At 41.9% G+C, this 22,960-nt stretch overlaps 1 protein-coding gene across 2 annotated transcripts in view; it reads left to right on the top strand.

Moving 5' to 3' along the window:
- Positions 1 to 2,846: 2,846 nt before the first annotated feature.
- The window catches only part of lyn (LYN proto-oncogene, Src family tyrosine kinase), a 91,322-nt gene continuing 71,208 nt past the window's right edge, over positions 2,847 to 22,960 (top strand). For both annotated transcript variants that reach the window (XM_080194214.1, XM_080194213.1), the window contains exon 1: positions 2,847 to 3,299. The gene's annotated coding sequence lies outside the window, so the exon portion shown is untranslated. The remainder of the gene's footprint in view (positions 3,300 to 22,960) is intronic.

Genomic DNA, 22,960 nt, shown 5'->3' with positions numbered 1-22,960 from the left:
TTTATGCAATATTTGCATATTTATTGTTTGGATTTGCTTCAAAGAAGAATACTTTTTTGATCACTCATTGTAATTAACTGTAACTTACTTGCTGGGGCTTTCCCTCCTTGATGGAGGAATGTCCTAATGAGCACTGTTAAATATTTGTGGTGTAAGCAACAGACTTGCCTACATTCCTATGAACTGACATTTGATTATGTGCAAACTATCTGAGATAGTCGGTCATGGGGTTGAGGCCAATTTTACAAAGAACAAAGAACAACCCAGCACGGGAAACAGGCCCTTCGGCCCAACGAGCCCGTGCCGCCGCATCACCCTACACCTATTCTACCCTGCATGTCCACAAATGGAACCCCTAACTTAGCCAGATTCAGGGGAGAATAGTGTCAATTTGGTAAAACCAATCAGCCTAAGAGCACATCTTTGGGGTGTGGGAGGAAACCAGAGCGCCCAGAGGAAACCCACGCAACCACAGGGAGAATGCGCAAACTCCCACAGACACAGGCCCAAATCCATGTATCTGCACAGCTAGCAGTGCTAGTCACCGAGCTGTTGCGGTGCCCGTCTACCGGTCCAGGATCAAGCACACACACCGACACAAAGTACTTTGATTACTGTAGATTACAACAAAAAAAGAATGGACTGCCAATGCCTTCACTCTGGAATAGCATTTTATTGGCACTATCTGCTAAAATGAAGTAGCAGAAGGAGGGAAATAGGACAGCGAAGGTAGAATTTACAGCCCTGCTGGAAGCCTTCCTTCTTTTTCTACTCTTGCTATCCCAAAAGCTGAGAATTTATCCCTTCTCACTTGCTGTAGACATGGGGGGACAGGTCTAGGGAAGCCACAATTTTCCTGCGACTATTACTTGTGATATAAACAGCAATCATTCACGTGGGTAAACACATTGTGGGTTCATTTATTTACAATAAGCACATGAAAGCATTTTCTACATGGGTAGAAAGCTTGAACACAAGCAGCAGAGCTGTGTGTATGCTCTGCTCAAGTGAAACGAAGACTAGCTTGCATAACTCTTTCCCTTCTAATGGTGTCATCTTTTATAGTATTGGTTTGCTCAAGAATTGGCAGAAGAAAGGTAGCAGAGATTTCCAGTGCAGCAGTAAGAATGCTGCTGATTGTCTCGTACGTGCCTCTGAAGAGGATAGGGCACCAATCACCTCTGCTTTTTTTCTACCCCGGGTACATTTCTAGTTTCCAAAAAGAACCTTGGGGCTGTTCCTTTAACACTTTTTTTTATTTTTAGTATTGCCGCATCACAGTATTTTGGTAATAGTAGTGAAATTCCCATTTAAACCCACCACCAGTGACATAGGAGCTCCTGAGGAGTGCGCGCACACATCTAACTTGGGATTTAACTTGTCCAGTATTATCAGCTGGGATCATAATATCAAAGCTGGGAGCCTCGCATTTATGATGTGGAGATGCTGTGTTGGACTGGGGTAAACACACTAAGGAGTCTCTCAACACCAGGTTAAAGTCCAATTTGGCAGCAAACACCACTAGCTTTTGGGGCTTTGCCCCTTCGTCAGGTGAGAGGGGAGTTCTGATCACAAACAGGGCCTGTTTGACATAAACCTGTTGGACATTAACCTGGTGTTGTGAGACTTCTTACTGTGTGAGCCTTGCATTTAACCAGTTTTACGGTTTTAGACTTGACTGGCTGGATTTCTTGAGCGTCAGCACAGATGGTAGTTCAAAGTAGATGAGAACTTGACAAAAACTAAGTGCCCCTATAACATTGTTAATGGGCCAGGAGGAATGGGATGCTTGATTTGGGCTTCCACCCTATCCACCTTTCCTGCCATTGGAGCTTTCCAGCCAACCCAAAGAACCTGGACTTGTCTCCATGCTTCATATTAATACAGCAGCCTTTTCCTGTTCTAGCAGCTGCAGCTGCTAATTCCTCCCAAGGATTCCCCACCTGACAGGGAGCCAAGTTTGTCATCGGGCTTCTAATAGAGTTTCTGCTAAATGTGCCTGCTTGAGAAGCTTCCAGGAAACTTATGAAATGGTGCATTTATGCTTGAGGGCACTAATAGGCACTTTAAGTATCATATATTTAATATGGTGGCTAACTGACAACTGTACATCTGAAGCTATTAAAATTCTTTATTTTTTAAGTCCCTTTAGATACAATCGGGTTACTCACCAGTGGTGGGCAAGACACTGATCAAAAAATATTTTGTCAAAGTCAATTAATTTTAGCTATATTGACACACTTTTCTTAAAATATATATATATATTAATTTTTTCTTTCAAAAGTAAGAGGGGAAAACATGACGTTTTGAAACGCTGCCTGATGGTTCATGGAAGATTTTCCACTTGTGATATGCAAATAAATTTAAGTACGAAGTTGTATTTATTAAAAGTAGCTCAATTTTAAGAACAACTTACGGCCGAATTGCTGATTACACTTGAAGCGGAAACTCGTCCAAGTATTTTGAGAATACTGTAACGTGCTTTTCCTGCTTTTGTCACTGTTTCCATGGTGGTGGTGTTGTCCAAATGAGTACTGAGCATGATGCGTATTTACATTGCATATAGAATTCTTTTATATCCGTTAAGGGTACAGTGTTTAGTAGTTTGGGGGTTTTAGAACATAAGCAAAAAGTATCAATGTGCAGTTTTTCCCTACATGCTCGAATAATTCCTGAAATATCCTCGAGTTTAATTCGACAAAAGTCTTGGTAACTTTTTTTTATTTGAAATCACATGAGAATGGATCTTCAGCTTTTCCACATGTAAACTCTGCTACTTAAACCATGTGATGAGTTACTGTTAACAATCGCCCTTTGACTCTTTTAATACTGCGTTGGAGCTTGTACAAGGAAGATGCGCTTTAAATCGAATTCTTTCACTTTCTACTGCTTCAGTAGTTTCTCGGCCCAGAAGCAATTAGATTGTAAATCCTTTATTGCATCTCAGCCAATACTTGTCAGTGTTTGTATCACAGTTAAAAGTGGGTTTGGAAATTATTGTACCAACATGCAAATTGAGTGCTAGTTTGGGCAGGGAGGTCATTTGATTTATATAAACTCCAGGAAGTAACACACAAAAAAAACTCACCAGTTAGTTCCTTAATTTGAGCTGTGCTGCAGGGAGTGGATAAAGCTGTGGTAACTTTTCTCCGAATTGCTTTCTGTTCAATGTGCAAAAACTTCAGTGTGAGTTTTAAAAGTTAAGAAAACCACATGTAGAAAATTTTCCTTGGATTGGTAAAACGTCGGTACAACTAAAGGATCAATTCTATCCGATTCCCATTCGGATACTGGGGAAGGTAAGTAACTTTCAGTCCCGGAACGGTGTTTTGAGTGAAATAGACGTGGAGTTGAACTTTGTTCTTTGCAAATTGTTCCGTGTTTTTATTTTTAAGAATTAATTTCTGTTTTAACCCCGTGCTAGAGCAGTTGGGAATGTGTTTACCAGCGAACTACCAGAGGCAATAAAATCCCTTGGTGTTTGACTTGGTGCTTATTGATACGGCTATCTTGAAAACCAACAGCTTTAAGGTTACAGAATAGTAACCCATTTCATTTAATTGAGGGAATTCCTTTAAAAGGTAATCTTTTAAATGTGTTTGCCAGCATGTAACATGCAGAACTTTTAAGAGGTAGAAAAAATAAGGAAGTAAAAATTTGACTTGCAGCAAGAATACAACGTTTTATTAAACTAAAGGGCTTTGTGGAATTGCAAACCCAGGCTCGAAGGGCCGAGTGATCTATTTTCTAAATAGAATCTAATTTTCAATGTTGAAGGCTGAAAGGTGGGATCGCTTTTCACAATGTGTAACTTGTGTTATCTCACTTAGTTTACGCTACATTTTATGTACCAGTAATGTGCATTGGAATGTTTATGATGTTAAAGATGCCATGTAAACAGTTACACGATGTTTTCCTTTGGTGATGACCAGGTGCTGCGTTCTTTTGTAAATTAGTGGATTTCCTTTTTAAAAATGACCATTCTGCTTTTCCTATTCCTCTTTTCCTATTTATTCCTTTTCTACGTTCATATTTTATTTCTTGTCCTATTACCTCCTTTTGTACTATCATCCCTTTTGTCATTTAATCTTTCCTGCTTTCTATCGTAAAGACTTTTCTTTTTGTCCTTTTTTTTGCCTCCATACTTCTTAAAATATATTAAATCTCTTTTTTTCCAGATCTGATAAAAGGTCATCAACTTGAAATATTAACTTAATTCCTCTTTCTCAGATGTTGCCAGGTTTGCTGAGAGGCTCTAGCATCTTCTATTTATTTCAGATTTCCAACATCTGCAGAATTTTCATTTTTTTTAATTATTTGTTCATGGGATGTGGATGTTATTGGCAAGGCCAGCATTTGTTGCCCTTGAGAAGGTAGTGATGTCTTCTTGAAACTTTTGCAGTATGTGGAGGTATACCCACACAATGTTAGGGAGGGAGTTCCAGGAGCTTGATCCAGTGACTTTGAAGGAATGGTGATATAGTTCCAAGTCAGGATGGTAAGTTTCTGCTTAATGGAGTAGGATTGCAAGTGGTGATGTTCCCATTCACCAGATTGTAGAGGTGGGTTTGGAAAGTACCATTGAAGGAGCCTTGGTGAGTCATTGCAGCGCATTTTAGAGATGGTATGTGCTGCTGCCACTGTGTTGATGATGGAGGGAATGAATGTTTTTAAGGTGGGGGATGGGATGCAAATCAAGTGGGCTGCTTTGTCCTGGATGGTGTAAAGCTTCTGGAGTATAGTTGAAGCTGCACTCATCTGGGGAAGTGGAAGTATTACATTACAGTCCTGACTACTGCCTCATAGTTCATGGACAGGCTTTAAGGAGTCAGGAGTTGAGTTATCTCTACAGATTGGGAGACCAGGAAGGGAGTTAAAGGGAGGGGGAAAGGGTTGGTGAGAGTTTGAGACAGGACAAGGCAGGTCAGACTGCAGCCTGGAGAGGCGGGTGGTAAGGGGTGGGATACTGTAGTGGGTCCCCTGTAGAGATAATGCAAGGCTAGGTCTGGGTGTTTAGATAGCTACTCTGGAGTTGAAAGCATTTTTTTCCCTTCCATCTCTTTCAGAGTAACTATCAATGTAAAACTGATAGATCAGTCAAAACTTACCAATTCAAATCACTTCTGTTGGATGGTTCTCAGCCCAGCGCAATTATCCAGAGGTGAGGGTGGCACAGTGGTTAGCACTGTTGCCTCTCAGCGCCAAGGACCTGGGATCGATTCGTGGCTTGGGTCACTGTCTGTGTGGAGTTTGCACATTTTCCCCATGTCTCCATGATTTCCTCTGGTTTCCTCCCACAATCTGAAAGACATGCTGGTTAGGTGGTTGACCATGCTCAATTCACCCCCAGTGCATCTGAATAGGCACTAGAGTGTGGTGACTAGGGGATTTTCACAATAAATTCATTGCAGTGTTGATGTAAACCTACTTGTGACATTATAAATTTTAAAAAGAATTAGCATTTCTGGGCAATTTCTAGGTAAACCCTTGCATGGAAATTTCCTAGAGAGATTCCCCAGTGCATTATTGGGGAAGTTATGGGCCCATGTCAATTAATCATGAAATACTTATTTTGTGTTAACTTGCATTTAAAGCTGTTATTAGAAAGATTGCCAAATGGAGTAGCTTTAAAATTTGGAAATAATGTGAAAACAGTACATAATTTACTTTTACTTTTATCTTCTTAGATCAACATTTCTACCTAGTGTGAAAATGCACATCTTCATTAAACTATTTTATTCCCCTGGTAAACCACATTTATCTGAATCCTTGTTTGGAGAGGGGTGGACCTTGAGGGAGGCTAGTAGTGAACTTGCAGGGGCCCTGGCAGACGCATTTAAAATGTCAGTATGCACGGGGGAGGTGCCGGATGATTGGAGGGTGGCTCATGTTCCGTTTTTTAAAAAAGGTTCCAAAAGAAATCCAGGAAATTATAGGCCAGTAAGTTTGACGTTGGTCGTGGGCAAGTTATTGGAAGGTGTGATAAGGGATAGGATCTACAAATGTTTGGATAGACTGGGACTTATTAGGGAGAGTCAACATGGCTTTATGTGTGATAGGTCATGTTTGACCAATCTATTAGTTTTTTGAGGAGGTCACCAGGAAAGTGGATGAAGGGAAGGCGGTGGATGTTGTCCACCTGGATTTTAGCAAGGCCTTTGACAACCTCATGGGAGGTTAGTTAGAAAGCTTCAATCGCTAGGTATACATGGGGAGGTAGTAAATTGGATTAGACACTGGCTCAATGGAAGAAGCCAGAGAGTGGTTGTGGAGGATTGCTTCTGAGTGGAGGCCTGTGACTAGTGGTGTGCCGTGGGGATTAGTGCTGGGTCCATTGTTGTTTGTCATCTATATCAATGATGTGGATGATAATGTGGTAAATTGGATCAGCAAATTTGCTGATGATACAAAGATTGGAGGTGTAGTGGACAGTGAGGAAGGTTTTCAAAGCTTGCAGAGGGATTTGGACCATCTAGAAAAATGGGCTGAAAAATGGCAAATGGAATTTAATGCAGACAAGTGTAAGGTATTGCACTTTGGAAGCACAAACCAAAGTAGAACATACAGCATAAATGGTAGGACTCTGAAGAGTGTAGATGAACAGAGGGATCTGGGAATACAGGTACAGAATTCCCTAAAAGTGACGTCACAGGTGGATAGGGTCATAAAGAGTGCTTTTGGTACATTGGCCTTTATAAATCGAAGTATCGAGTATAAAAGTTGGAGTGTTATGGTAAGGTTGTATAAGGCATTGGTGAGGCCGAATTTAGGGAATTGTATGCAGTTTTGGTCACCTAGTTACAGGAAGGATGTAAATAAGGTTGAAAGAGTGCAGAGAAGGTTAACAAGGATGTTGCCGGGGCTTGAGAAGCTGAGTTGCAGAGAGAGATTGAATAGGTTAGGACTTTATTCCCTGGAGCATAGAAGAATGAGGGGAGATTTGATAGAGGTGCATAAGATTTTGATGGGCGTAGATAGTGACTGTAAGCAGGCTTTTTCCACTGTGACTAGGGGAGAAAAAAACCCAGAGGACATGGGTTAAGGGTGAAAGGAGAAAAGTTTAAAGGGAATATTGGGGCGTGGGGGGGGCTTCTTCACGCAGAGTGTTGGGACTGTGGAATGAGCTGCAGGATAGTGGTAAATGTGGGGTCACTTTTAACATTGAAGAAAAACTTGGACAGGTACATGGATGAGAGGGGTGTGGAGGGATATGGTCCAAGTGCAGGTCAGTGGGACTAGGCAAAAAATGGTTCAGCACAGACAAGAAGGGCCAATAAGGCCTGTTTCTGAGCTGTAAATTTTCTAATGGTTCTATGGTTTTCTGTGGAATGCATCAACTCCAATTATTGCTGTGAATGACTTCAGTGCTGCTCCTGTGCGGTACAGGAAGGAATCTCTTGTCTAGCATTTCCATTCTTGATGGGCAGTTCAAAGTTGGCAGATATTTTTTTCAAGATAGACATGTCAGCCATTGTCGGTTGAAACTGGATTTTATCCTGCCCTCCAATTTGAGGTTGGCGCACTAAATGTGTGTGGTCGTTAGAGTCAGAGTTTTACAGCACAAAAAAAACCCTTGGGGCCCATCATGCCTGCGCAAGCCATCAAGCACCTAGCTATTTCAATCCCATTTTCTAGTACTTGGTTGGTAGCCTTGTATGCTATTGCATTTCAAGAGTTCATCTAAATGATGCTTATGTTGTGAAGGTTCCTGCCTCTACCATCTATTTGGGCAGTGAGTTTCAAGGCAAACATGCTTGGACTAAATGCCTGTGGTTGGGTGAACTGCAGCTCTAATTATATCCTGGCCTCCTAGAGCCAGGATATAATTAGAGTTCAACCTATGGCTCAAAGATTGATGTGGAAGAAATGGGCTTCCATTCATGGGGTACTGGGGAAAGCGGGAGCTGTACTGTAGGGCTAGTCTCCACCTGGACTATGATCAAACTTGTGCTCAGGTGAATTGGATAACTGGGATTGTAGAAACACCAGAAATTAAATAGTGGGGTCTAAGGATCAAATGAAGGAAGATGTGCCAAATGAAGAGAACAGAAAGCAAGGGGGCAAAGTAGCAGCAATGGTATTCAGTGTGTGGTAGAAGGGGACAGAATACACATGTGTCTGCCAATAATGAAGACTGGTGATCATGAAATTTATCAGAATGCACACTGCACTCACCACAAGATAGATGAATTGACTACATGGATAGAAGCAAACAGGTCTAATTGCCATTAGAGGGTGTAAGGTGACTGAGGCTAGAAACTGAATATCCAAGAGCAGTTAGCAGTAAAGGATAAGCAGGGAGGAAGTGGGATAGCACTGTTGATAAAAGATAAGATCAGTACATTAGCAAGCTAGAATCTTCAATTGAAAGAATAAGTAGGATTCAGAGCTAAGAGGAAGGGGCAGCAAATATTGATAGGAGTTGCTTACAGGCCACTGTCAATCAGCCTAATATAAGACATGGTATAAATTAGAGGTACATCTAACAAGGGTAATGGAGTGATTCATGGGAACTTCAATAAAATATAGACGGAATAAACTTAAGGAGCACTCAGTGAGGACAAATTCCTGGGATAGATATGCAATGATTTTCCTGAATGTATGTTTAGTAACTAACTAGAAATGGGCTAATTTACATTTAGTATTGTGTAATGAGAAAGGCTAATGTTATTGTAAAGGGGCCTTTAGGGAGGAAAGACCATTAGCTGACAAAAGTTTACATTTGTTTGAAAGTAATGTAGTTCAAACCGAAACAAGGGAGTTAGCTTAATAGTTTCCTTTGTTTAGATTTGTCAGGGGCAAATTGGCTGTGGCAGATTGGGAAACAACATTAAAAGGAATGATGGTAGACAGACAATGGCTAGTGTTTTTTTTAAAAAAAATACATGGTTTACAACAAATTTACATTCATTTTGAGGCACAAATCCCAGCAGGAAAAGTCATTCAGCCATGGCTAACACGGGAAGAAAGATTTTATTAAATCAAAGGGAAAGGCTAATAAAGTTGTCAAGAAAAGCAGTAAACCTGAAGATTGGGGGCATTTTAAAATCCAGCAAAAGAGGACCAAGAAAATAGAACATGGAACACTGCAGCACAAACAGGCCCTTCGGCCCACAAGTTGCACCGATCACATCTATACCTACCAAGCCATAGAACTATCTGTAACTCCCAATCCCATTAGATCCCATCTACTCATCCAGAAGTCTTTTAAAAGACCCCAGCGAGTTCGCCTCTACCACCACTGACGGCAGCCGATTCCACTCACTCACCACCCTCTGAGTGAAAAACTTTCCCCTAACCGCTCCTCTGTACTTGCTTCCCAGCACCGTAAACCTGTGTCCTCTCGTGGTGACCATTTCAGCCCTGGGAAATAGCCTCCGAGAATCCACCCTATCTATTCCTCTCAACATTTTACAAACCTTTATCAGGTCACCTCTCAACCTTCGTCTCTCCAGGGAGAAGAGCCGTAGCTCCCTCAACCTATCTTCATAAGGCATGCCTCCTAATCCAGGCAACATCCTTGTAAATCTCCTCTGCACCCTCTCAATAGCTTCCACATCCTTCCTGTAGTGAGGCGAACAGAACTGCACACAGTACTCCAAGTGGGGTCTGACAAGGTTCTTATAAAGTTGCAGCATTACTGCCTCACTCTTAAACTCAATCCCTTGATTAATGAAGGCCAGTACACCATACGCCTTCTTGACCACATCCTCCACCTGCAAGGCCGATTTAAGAGTCCTATGGACCCGGACCCCAAGATCCTTCTGCTCCTCAACACAGCTAAGAGTCCTACCCTTGATATTGTACTCCTTCATCCCATTGGTCCTGCCAAAATGGACCACTACACATTTATCCACGTTGAAGTCCATCTGCCACTTCTCCGCCCAGTCTTGCATCCTATCTATGTCATGCTGCAACTTCTGACATCTCTCCAGACTATCCACAACACCATCAAACTTCGCATCATCGGCGAACTTACTAACCCATCCCTCCACTTCCTCATCCAGGTCATTTATGAAAATGACAAACAGCAGGGGTCCTAGAACAGATCCCTGGGGCACTCCACTGGTGACCGACCTCCATGCAGAAAAAGACCCATCCACAACCACTGTCTGCCTTCTGCAGGCAACACAGTAAAAAGTCTGACAACACCAGGTTTTAGTCCAACCGATTTATTTGATAATACTCAAGCTTTCGAGGGGACTGCCTCTTCGTCAGGTGAATGGAGCGTTCTGGCCTCAGACAGAGCATATAAAGCACAGACAGTTTAGAGATTACTGATTGGAATGCGAATCCTTACACCTAACCTGCTGTTCAAGACCTGAAGAGGCTGACAATATGAGTGGAAGGAGCACTGATCACAGGTTAGAGATGTGTATTGTCTCCAGACAGTACAGTAAGTGAGGTTTTGCAAACCCAGGCAAGTCACGGGGGTTACAGATAGTGTGACATGAACCCAAGATCCCTGTTGAGACCGTCCTCGTGTGCGGAACTTGGCTATGCAGGCAAGCCAGTTCTGGATCCACAAGGCCAAAGCCCCTTGGATACCATGCCTTCTCACCTTCTCAAGAAGTCTTGCATGGGGGACCTTATCAAATGCCTTGCTGAAGTCCATGTAAACCACATCCACTGCTCTTCCTTCGTCAACGTGTTTAGTCACACTTTCAAAGAACTCAACTAGGCTCATAAGGCACAACCTGCCCTTGACAAAGCCATGCTGACTATTTCTGATCATTCTAAACTTTTCTAAATGCTCATAAATCTTGTCCCTCAGAATCCTCTCCATCAACTTACCAACCATTGAGGTCAGACTCACCGGTCGGTAATTTCCCGGGCTATCCCTGTTCCCTTTCTTGAAAATAGGAACCACATCCGCAATCCTCTGGAACCTCTCCTGGCTCCATCGATGATGCAAAGATCATCGCCAGGGACTCTGCAATCACTTCCCTCACCTCCCACAGTAACCTGGTTGCTGATGATGATAAAATGATGAAAAGAAATCAGAATGAGTGTAAATGGACTATAAAAGTTTCTCTAGGTATGTAAAAAGGAAAAGATTTGCAAAGACAAATGTGGACCTATTGCACAAATGAGCAGGAGAATTTATAATGGAAATGAAATATTTTGTCTGTCTTCATGGCAGGAGGGGCCAAAAAACTTCCTGGAAATACTGGAGAACGAAGGGGCTAGTACAAATATGGAAATAAATTGGTATTAGTCAAAAGTAGTACTGAAGAAATTAATGGGAATAGAAGGCAATAAATGCCCTGGACTTGATTGTCTAAATCTGAGTAATGAAAAAAATGGCTGTACAGTTATTGGATGCTTTGATGCTCATCTTCCAAAATCCTATTGATTCTGGACTGTGCCTTGCAGATTAGAAGGTAGCAAAAGAAACCACACTATTTAGGAAAGAACAAAAAGAAAATGTGGAGCTATAAACCTGTTAACCTAATATCAGTAGCAGGGGAAATGCTAGAATTTGAGCAGCAGGGTGGCACAGTGGTTAGCACTTCTGCCTCTTAGCACCAAGGACCTAGGTTCAAAACCAGGTTGACTATCTAGTTTGCACATTGTTTGCTTGGATTTACCCCCACAGTCCAAAGACGTGCAGATTAGGTGGATTGGCCATGCTAAATCGCTCCTTAATTCCCAGCTTAGTGTAGGTTAGGGGAATTAGTGGGGTAAATGCCTGGGGTTACAGGGGTGGGCCTAGGAAAGATGGTCTGTTGGAGAGTTGGTGCAGATGGGATGGGCCAAATAGCCTGCTTCTCCACTATAAGTGTTGTATAAAGGATGTGATAGCTAGAATAATGGTAGGATTGGGTAAAGTCGACATGGATTTATGAAAGGGGAATCTCCTTTGACAAACTGGAGCTTTTAAGATATGTGCTGTATTTGGATTTTCAGAAGGGTTTCAGTAAAGTCCCATGCAGGAGGTTGCTGTAACTAGTGGAGTACCACCAGGATCAGTGCTTGGGCCCCAGCTATTCGCAATCTATATAAAGGATTGGATGTGGGGACCAAATGTAGTATCTGAGTTTGCTGATGAGACAAAACTAGGTGGAAATGTGAGTTGTGTGGATGATACAAAGAGGCTTCAAGGGGCTTTAAGCAGGCTTAGTGTTTGGCTAAGAATATGACAGACAGAATATAATTGGTAAACGTTGCATCCATGACACTTTCGAGGAAACACCTTTTATAGATTCTAAAGTTGCCTGTTAACAATGGTATTTGAAGTATGTGTATCTGTATGTTTTCTTACCAGTAGAGTGTAAAATTCAATTTGATTTACCCAACAGCAAAACCTTTTTACTCAACAAGAAGAGGTTGATTTATTTCACTCTCTATTGATCTTAATTTTTTTGAGTAAAGAGAAAGTTACTAACACAAATGTGCGCACACTAGTTAGAGGGAGATAAAAATTGAATCAGCTCAGTCTCTCTTTTTTCGGTGCAGGCCTGATGTGCCTGAAGTCAGGATTTTGCATTCTCTGCAGTGACTAGAGGGATTTCTGGGAAGAGTGTTGTCTTCAGAGATGAAAGATAGAGGTCATGGTCTCAGAATAAGGCCATTTTGGACTGAAATGGAAGACATTTCCTGTCTCGGAGGGTTGTGAATCTTTAGAATTCTCTACTCGGAAGGATTGTGGATATTCATTCATTGCGTACATGCAAGGCTGAGCTTGATAGATTGGACAGGAAGTTAGTGTTAAGGTTAAACATCAGGAATGATATTACTAAATGGTGATCTTATCATTTGTTCCTGTTCCTATTTTCTTTATGCACTTGAGTTTCTGCCGACTGAGAATCATACTACCAGACCTTTGGTACTTGGGCTCAATCTAAGAAGCATATTGATTTACAAAGAAGATTGGTCATGAATGCAATGAAATACGCAAGATGCTTGATTTCTTAAAAGCATGAAGTGATTTAAGAGGAGGTTGAAGGTTTGTGGGGTTTTTTGTTTTATCCTTTTGCTTATAAGTTGCAGAGTGCACCAAGACTGGCCATTCTTATAGCCAGTCTCTGCATATGATGGCCCCACCCCTCCAAATTGTTTCTGGAGTCAGAAATTTCCCCAGCTCATCGCTTCCAGCTCTAGAGCATAATCCAGGCCCAAATGTCAGTTCCAGACACTGAACTGCATTAGTAAGGAAAATCAACAGTAAAAATCTCAGACAAATGGTCTATTTTACAGTTTTATCAGTCATTTTCAGAGGCACATTGGCAGAGCTACTATGATAGTGTTTACATGTCAGCAATTTGCAAAAGACTTGACCTTTTTTAACCAATTTATATTTGGAATAGTTCCCTCCCCCACTTCCCAAGACCCAATGAGGCCATTTACAATGGAATTCTGCAAGTCTATATACTTCAAATGTTAGCTTGTTCAGTGGTCACCTCTGACTCTAAGTTAGTGTTAAGGTTAAATATCAGGAATGATATTACTAAATGGCAGTGCAAACTTGAACAATCTTATTGTTTGTCCCTGCTCCTATTTTCTTTATGCTCTTGAGTTTCTGCCTACTGTGAAAAGCATACTGTAAGTTCATCTGTATTACTGAAAAAGGGCTGCATTGTCAAACATGGTGTATTTTGGAAGAAATGCCAAAGAAGTGCTCAACTACCTGAAAACACCCCATCTGGCTTGCAAAGGGAACTCTTTGGTAACCTGATCAGTAGCCATTCTTCCAACATGCACCAGATAATCAGTTAATTTGCCATTCCCCTCTTTGCTATTTGTGATCTTGTGGTATACAAATTGGCTGTCATGTTTTCATGCAAACAATTCATAACATCATAGCGGGATGCAGCTCAGAAGGAGGTCACGGCCCATTGTATCTGAGTTGGTAGAGCTGACTAGTTAATCCCTTCCTTCTGCTGCCTCTCAATGTCCTCCTAAAAGTATGGTTTTGAATTACACATAATACTTTTTTAAAAAGAGGACTACCATTGCATCCTTGCTTTTGTATCTTATGTCTCTATTAATAAAATGAAGGACTTTCCACTTGTCCTGCCACCACGAATTGTGTACAGGTCTCTTTCTTCCCCCATCTTGTTTAAAATTGAGCATTTAGTTTATATTGCCTTTCCTCATGATTACTATCAATCGATCACACTTATTTCAATCTGTCCATGTACTCCAATGTATATTACTATTTTCATTGTTTACTAAATTCCTCAGTTTTCTGCAATTTTTGTACTCGTCCTGTAAACTCAAGACCAGATTGTTAATGTATATCAAAAAGAGGAGTGATCTGGGGTTACAGTGTTGTATATGCTTCTCTCCAATTCAGAAAACAGTCAGTACTCTCTGCTTTCTATCCCTAAGCCAATTTTGCACCCATTGTGCTGCTATACCCCAAGGCTGTAATTTTGAGAACAGGTCTATTGCGTAGTTCTTTATTAACCATCTTTGGAAACACAACAACATCATTTTATACACACAACATCAATTATTCCCTCCATCAATCCTATCTGTCACTTAATCACATAACCACAAGTTACTCTAACAGAACTTCACTGGGATTCTCTGGTGCTGCTGTTGTGAATGGAGTTTTGGCTGAGCACCAAATTTTTCATTCTTGCTGGCAGTGGTGCTGGGGCTGATGAGATTGGAAAATGCCACCCATAGCCTTTGGCAACTCAATGCTGACTTTTCTAACGCACAAGTTTTCAAGTTTCAATTTTGTTCTGGATTATTCTCGGTAAAAAAATTTTCCCATGCTTGAAATTGCCAAGTTTTCCCTTCCCTTTTTGTTGCTGTATTTGCATTACTCCATATCTAAAATGGAGGCTTTGACTAATGTTTTCTAATTATCAATTTTCACCCTTCTCCCCGTAACCCAGAATATAGGGTGACTTTTCTACTTTAAAGTTTGAAATTGGAGGAAGGTCTTTGTTGTGAAAGGCTTGTTTTCAGTTGCCTGTTAATTATCTTTTCTCTCTGAACTTAATTACCTGTTGCAACAAAGAACAACTTAAGGTTAAGGAACTGCAATTCATCTTTTGATTAGGCACTTTACAGCCTTCTGAACCAATTGATTCAACAGTTCCTGTTCATAAGCACTGCCCATTTCTTTTCTGTCAATGTTTTTCCCATTTACACCATCTCTAGACTCATGTCTTCTTTACTGATTATGTTGTGATCTGCACCATCATCCCTTTTATCCTGCTTTAATTGCTCCTGCCTTTCATCCTGTCAAATCTCTTCATTTGTGTTCTGTCACTGTGCTTAAAACCTTGTAAATACCTCTAACTGTTTCAAGTTCTGATGAATTGACCAGAAATTGACACTGGGGAGAGTTGGGTTGACAGGTAGGGGTATGATGTGAAATTGGGCAGCATGGCAGCAGAACTGTTCACAGCCTATCCACTCCCCACAGGTATTTTACCTGTGGCAGGGAGATATCGGACGGATTGCTTACCAATTGTGCCAACTGAGCCTATTAAGGGCCAATGAGGGACACCTCCCACTGGTACCTTGCCCACATGGCAGAAGCCATTGCCATGTGCCCAGGCCAACCAATTAAAGCTGACCAGTGTTGTGGCTAGGTGGAAGGTTTGGGAAGGGGGGAGGTTGGTGTTGTGGTGCCTGAACTGGATTAGAGATAGACGATTCTAATTGCTTGGAAGGATCTAGATAGGCTGGGCGAATGGAATTTAATGTTGGCAAATGTGAGGTTGTCCACTTTGGTTGGAATAATGGTAGGAAGGACTATTACTTACATGGCGAAAAACTGCAGCATGCAACAGTGCAGAGGGACCTCGGGGTCCTTGTGCATGAGTCGCAAAAACCCAGCCTACAGGTGCAGCAGGTGGTCAGGAAGGCTAATGGGATGCTGGCCTTCATAGCGAGGGGGATTGAATATAAAAGTAGGGAGGTCTTGCTGCAGCCGTATAGGGCACTGGTGAGGCCGCAGCTGGAGTACTGTGTGCAGTTTTGGTCGCTGCACTTACGCAAGGATCTTTTGGCCTTGGAGGGAGTGCAGAGGAGGTTTACTAGGCTGATTCTGGAGTTGAGGGGGTTGAACTATGAGGAGAGGCTGAATAAACTAGGCTTGTACTCGTTAGAGTTTAGAAGAATGAGGGGAGATCTCATTGAGGCATATAAGATGATGAATGGGATGGATAGGATAGAGGTGGAGAGGCTTTTCCCGCTCAAAGGACAGGACAAGAGGGCACAGCCTCAGGGTAAAGGGGGGGCGGTTTAGAACGGAGTTGAGGAGGAACTTCTTCACTTAAAGGGTGGTGAATCTCTGGAATTCTCTGCCCATTGAAGTGGTGGAGGCTGCCTCGCTAAATATATTTAAGATGGGGGTTGATGGGTTTTTGATAGGCAAGGGGATTAAGGGTTATGGGGAGAGGGCGGGAATGTGGAACTGAGCCACGACAGATCAGCCATGATCTTATTGAATGGCAGGGCAGGCTCGAGGGCCCAGATGGCCTACTCCTGCTCCTATTTCTTATGTTCTTATGAAATAGAGCTCCTTATTTGAAGGTGAACTTTGGATTTCAGCAGGGATCATCTTTGATGGTTGACTTAACGAAAAGAAAGGTCTGCATTTTAGATGTGACCCAACAAGACGTCCTCCATGATGTTGTGTGAACACTTCATTTCTGCTTAAACTTTCATTTCCTCATCTTGGCGCTATTTAAAGATTGACTGTACTGTACGTTACTTCTCTGGAGATTAAAGTGAATAAAGCATCCTTTTTAATTTGCTTGATTAAGCAAATAGCTCATTCACTTGATTTGTATGTTGCTGGAGCCAGCACTGTATTTAAATTACTATATTTCTGCTTTTCTAATACACTATATTGTTTTATATTGAATCACAAATTGCTCAAAAGTCTTCCTTTTTCCATTTTTTAAAAATAAGCTAATTTTGTTGCCATACAGGCTCTTTTGATTTAAGAGGTAGGAGGCAAGCTGCTCTCATGGTGGGCTGTGGTGTCTACTCTGCCTTCACCCATCTCCACTGCGTTGCTGTAAAGTTTGCTGCTAAATAGTGTGAAAGACTGGCAAAGAACTGAATTACCGCTTCTCCTTTTGCTGATTCTTGTCATGCAAAGAGCTGTCGAGTTCTTTCCACACACGGAAACAGCAGCCATTAAAGGCGAGGTGGTTTGTCCGTTTTCCAGCTAATTCTGGTTTAGCAAGCACATTTTTATTTTTTAAACAAACACACACAGGTCAGGAATTTCTTTGGAGCTACTCCTTCCCCATCATAGCGATTTCATTGTCTAATTTATAGCTGCAGAGGAGAAATGGCTCTGAGGACATTGAGTCCTGATAACATTTGAATGAAGAAAGCCCTTCAGACCATTAGGTCTCTCCAATCTACCAATCATAATCTTACTTCCTTCCCATTGTAGCATTCCGTTGTTTCTTAAGTAGATTGCGTGTCTGGTCAAAGCCATAAATTATCCTTGTTGATGTTAAATTAACCCTTTTATGACTTTGTCCTCATCTTGTTTTGAGTAGCAGCTTCAAAAGTAAAATGTATTGATTAACAAATATTGTTACAGAAAGTGGAGTTGCTCATGGGTGGAGGTACGTCCATGAAATGAAACAAATATTTTAGTCAATTCCTTCAGAGGAGATGATGGAAAGGAGAAGGAGGATGTATGACAGGAGAATATAGAGTCTTTATTAGCAAAAACATCAGAAAAGGATTGTTTTTAATGAGTCTGGTGGCACACATTTGGGCTGTTGGAAAAGCAGAGTACAAAAATGAGAACAGAAGCTCTAGTCACAACTTTCCTCAATATGCAAATTATGCAGCAGGAGAAGAGCAGCTGTTGTAAATGTGGAAGAGAGAAAAATAAATGCTCAAACTATAGACCAGCTAATTTAATGTTCTTTATGGGCCAACTCTTATGGAGCAATTTTTAAACTGACCTACAAAGTTATTCACTTGCAGGAAAACTGCTGTGATCCTACCAGTCAGGATTCTAACCGCTGTGCAGGGAAACGCCCAAAGTTGCTGGGGTGCTTGGATCCTGATCATGTCATCAAGATCCCATGGCAATTTTAATGTCATCTTAGTGAGGAAACATTGAAACTTTCCTCCAAGTTGCAGATTTTGGGAAGACATCTAAGTCAGAGGAACACTAATACTTGTTCGTGAGATCTGGAAGATCACTCCTCTAGTTTTGGACACCAAAGGAAGGCCATTTTTTTTTAACCCCCTCTTCCCAGATGTGAGATTTCCACAACTTCAACTGGGAAAACAATTCGGTCCCTGTCTTTCAGTGGATGGCCTCAATACCATGTAGTTCTTCAGATGCTTTTCATCCATCAATGGATGGAAATCAGCTGATGAGATTTATATAAACCAGGAGCTTAAATAGTCCAAGCTTCATCTCTTGAGCAGTGGATGCATTTCCAACTTTTCTTGCTACCGTCTACATAATTAAAACCTGGAGCTGGGGGTGTGGATCTTGCACCTCCCCCCAGTGGCACATTTGAAGGGGTAAAGTAAGCGGGGTGGGCAATGTGTCAGCCTGACCACCCTGAGGCCTATTGCGTTCCTTGGGCTGTCAGTTAGAGATTACTAATAGGTCTTGTTTTATCGCTTCATCACTGTCCAATGAGTGTAAAGAAAAAAGGCAGAAAGAAAGTAGCCAGCCTTCTACTTTACCGATTTCAGGAAGAAAGCAAGGAAGGAGGTGTGTATCCTGTGTCTACTAGGGGCATCCCAAACTCTCGCGCACCCCCCCCCCCCCCCCCCCCCCCCCCCAATCCTCTAGAACCCGATCATTTACCAGGGGCCCTAATCCCTCCATAACCAAAAAACTCCCCATTCAACTTGAAGGCCGGCATCCGTAACTTTCTTCTAAAGATTCCCTTGCAGTCTCAGCACTGTCCACTGTTGTATTCTAATGCTGCTGCATTACTGCCCCTGAAAGGCAAACCCCCCACCCTCATTGTTAAGGCTGCTCTCAGCATATTATGGCAGCCTTTTAAAAAAGCAGTCGAACAGGTGACTGTAGCACCTCTGCCCAGAAAACTCACCCCTTTTATAATCTATAATTTGGCCAAAACTGTTTTTGACAAGATGGTAGTATGAACAGCAACATGTGTGCTGAGGCCTGGAATAATTTTGACTCCTCAGTATTGTCATATTTGGGCTCAAGACTCCCACCCAAACCTGATAGGAATCACTTCCTGCTCTGCAGGCTGGAACTGGAATTCAGACACTGAAGTCACAATCTGACTAGTGTGGGGAATGTCCCTACCAGTTGGAAGTAGTGAAATGGTTGGGTGAAGGGGGGACATCCAGAGGTGATCACAATCTGAGAGAAGGGTTGTTTAAGGGAAAGTGGCCCAAGATTTGAGAAATCTAAAGGCCTGATCTATAAGGAAAGTTAAGAGTTGAAATGTATATTGCTGGGTTCATTTTGACATTTGATCCAGAAGTGCAGTTATCACCACTGGTGCCTGTTGGGCCTCTGTTAAAGTGGCAAATCCAGACTTCATGATATTTTCGAAACCCAACTGCATATTTAAAGAGATGCCAGTTGACTTGAGCTGACTGTTCTTGCCAGCTGTAAAGTAGTGAGTAACTCCATTTCATTTTAGCAAAGTTTCTGTACTTCAGACCAGTAAGTGAATGTTCAGAAATTAATAGGGACAGCAAGCATAGATTTATGGAGAGCAAATGGTGACTATCTGGATAAATAAATGTTACACATCAGATGCGGATGTATTTCAAAAAGGCTTCAATAAAATGTCAGTTTTGTTAGGAGTGTACGATAGACAAGAAAATGTAATGCCCAGGTCAAAAAAAATTATTAAATGGGACATGAAGAGGTTAGGATAAGTGGTTATCCCTTGATGAGTTGGACTTAGATGTGGGGGGACCTTGTGTTTAAAATTTTCTGAAACAAAGATTTCATAACCAGTTAGTATTATAAAAGTCTTCAGGAAAACTTAAGCAGCTTAGTGTTACAAGAGCAGAGAATATGAATAAATAATTAATGAATCTGTTGAAAACCTTGGTTAAGCTACAGTCATACTGAGAGACTTCAGCTGGTCCATCATAAGACCATTAAAGACACAAGGCAGAATTATAGGTAAAATCCCAGATGCCCATAGGCTGTTCTCCCCTTAAAGGAGGAGATTGACTGACTGGTGGTGATTTATCCAGAGGATCACCGCACCTTGGGCAAGGGGCAAAGTTGAGAAGGCAGAGCCTTCATGAATAACCTCAACTAGTATGAGAATTGAACCAGCACTGTTAGTATAACTCTGTCACAAACTAACAGTGTAGCCAACTGAAACCACTTGCCAAGGGGAAGCAGATTCAGGTAGTATACGGGCAGGAGATTAAAATACCAAAAAGTGACATCTCATCAGAAACCAACATGGTTCCTTCCACTTCTGGGTTTAACCCAGGTGTGCTTGCAGTCAAGAGGAGAACCCCTGTGGACCTGTTGGATAAGTGATTAAAATATTCAAAGAGGCAATGTACTGTGTATTTAACCCAGAATTTTGCCTTTAACAAACACTGGGCTTTGAAAGCTGTGTGGACTTCACCAGGTGGTAGTGTGGCAGAGAATGCTGCTTCATCGAAACTGACAGGCTGGAAAAACTTGAGCTAGTGAAACTAAGTAGCTGAAGTCACATCTGGGTGAAAGGCTAGTGCTCAGACACTTCTGAAAGTCGCTCTTACTACTTGGCAGATGCCTTCTAAATTCTTGTTCACTTGTCTTGGGAGTTCTCTCGCTGTGCTGTGCTTCCTTGCTGTCTGCCTTTACTGCAGCATGGGAGCAACTTATTTGAGCTGTTCCTTGGATCTCTGTCCTGTGAAGCAGAAAATGACTGCAGAGAGGGCCGCTGGTGCTATTGTACTTGCTGCTCCACTTCACGTAGATCTTCAAGGAGACGCGACCCTTGACAGTGTTTATAGGCAGAGGATCAGCTCTCTTGATCTGTATGGACACCAGTGGCTCAGGTAGTTCAGGCTTTGATAGTAAGTCATTACTGACACTTGCAATCTTCTGGAACAAAATCTCCTTGCCAGCCAGCTAGGTAGATATTCATGCAGGCAGCTGCAAGGTGGCTCTCACTAGAGGCTTTGTTTCATTTATCTCTTCCTCAACCTGCTTGCTATTCTCTAAGGAGTGAAAACGGAGAGTTGTGAGAAAAGGATTGTGCAAAAGGAAGGATGGTGACTGAATGTTGGGTGTAAAATGACATAAAAAGGAAGGGTGCATGTCTGTGTTAGCTGTCCAGATGGGATGTGAGGTTCCTGGCAAAAGAGGAATGAGTGGTGATGGTGTGTTGATTTGTGGAGTGCTGTCCAAGGGAATGCTGGGAATGTCAGAGGCACCTGAAGGTGTTTGGCCACTTGCCTTTGCTGTCTTCCTGAGCTCCTGGAATCTCTTTGGGAACTGGCTGGTGGGACCACATTGCTGCTCATTTTCTCAGCCACTTCTGTCGAAGTTGGAGAGGCTGGCTTCTTCCCCCATCCTTGGCAAACATCACCTCCTTGCACTTTCTCAAATCCCACACAAGTAAGAGACCAAGATCCCAGGGCAGCCTTCTCAGGTCACTTGCTATTTCTGTGATTGATTCCTGTGACTTCAGCAATGTACCAGTCAGCCATCCTGAACCCTGCTGGGCTCTCTTTTTAATTAGAAATTTTTCCAGGGCATCTTAATCCAGAAACTGGATGCTGATGTTGTAATTGAGTTGCAAAGCCCACTGACCAAACAGCTCACCCACTACCAGCCTTGTCACGGCATGCAGGTCTGTCAAGATAAAATGTTGCACATGAAGACTATAACAACTGTTGACTATGAGCATTGGAATTTATGAGGAAAGGCTCAAGATTCTGGGGCAATTTTTACTGAATGATATTTTAAGAGGGTTTTTTCTCCAATTAGTTGTGTTAGTGAATAGTGAAAGACTATTTCCTCTGGCTGAGATGTCAGTGATAATGAGTCATTAATTTACAATTAACCCCCAAGTCCAAGCCCAGTGGGGCTCTCCTTTCGAAGCTTACATATGTTCTTCATCCATAGTAACTTCCTCAATTCTCACGGAGTACTGGTGCCATTTGAAAATTTCAGTATTCATTAAATAATTAATGTATATCAGCAAAAAGAAGAAATCTCTGGACCACCCATCAAAATTCTTTCCCCCCCTTTTCTCTACTGCAAAGATGTTCAAACAGGAAAAATCCCACATGAACGTTCTCTGCTTTGTGTACCTTTATCTTACTGTTTCCTTTCACTTAGCTATTTATTAGACTGTATTTGTGTTGATAGCCACAGGCCTTAATTTGTAATGGGTTTCTTTCATATAGTATTATATTCAGAAGCCCTTTGAAAATCCTACACATGCTATCATGTGGCTCCATTGTGTCACAAGACTTCCCTAGGTCTATTTAGAATATTGTTCCCTGGGGGTGGGGGGTAAAGTCCATGATGAGTCAGACTAGTGTTGAAGCATTTTTTTTTCACACATCATTAGGACTTGGGTAACATTAACATAATGTCGTCAAGACTGAAGTTATGGTTGGAATTTTTCAAAAGTAGCCATTCTTCAAGCAAAAGTGGTTTCCCAATGGCGGGCAACCTGTGTGTGGCAATTTACCAGCCAATTAAGAGTTGGCTGTCAGGACAACTGTCCAATTGAGGACAACGGCCCATCTCACAAAGCTACTACCAATCGTCTTGCAGCCTTGGCAGTGGCCACTTGTATTGATATTGTGTAAACGATACAGATGGCCACTGGTGAGGCTGCAAGAAGAAAACGGGTATCCACGTAGGTTTTCAACAATAATCAACAATGGCTTCATGTTTATTGTTCCTTTTTCTTAGATCCAGATTTTTTTGTTGTTGAATTCAAATTCCACCATCTGTTGTAGTGGGATTTGAACCCTGTCTCCAGACTTCAGGTCTTTGTATTACTCGTTCAGTGGCCATACCTCTATGCCACTGCTC

The sequence above is a fragment of the Carcharhinus amblyrhynchos genome, chromosome 8 (assembly GCF_965287045.1).
Source record: "Carcharhinus amblyrhynchos chromosome 8, sCarAmb.v2.hapA, whole genome shotgun sequence".
In the NCBI taxonomy this organism is placed as follows: Eukaryota; Metazoa; Chordata; class Chondrichthyes; order Carcharhiniformes; family Carcharhinidae; genus Carcharhinus; species Carcharhinus amblyrhynchos.
This window is presented reverse-complemented; position numbering and strand designations above follow the sequence as displayed.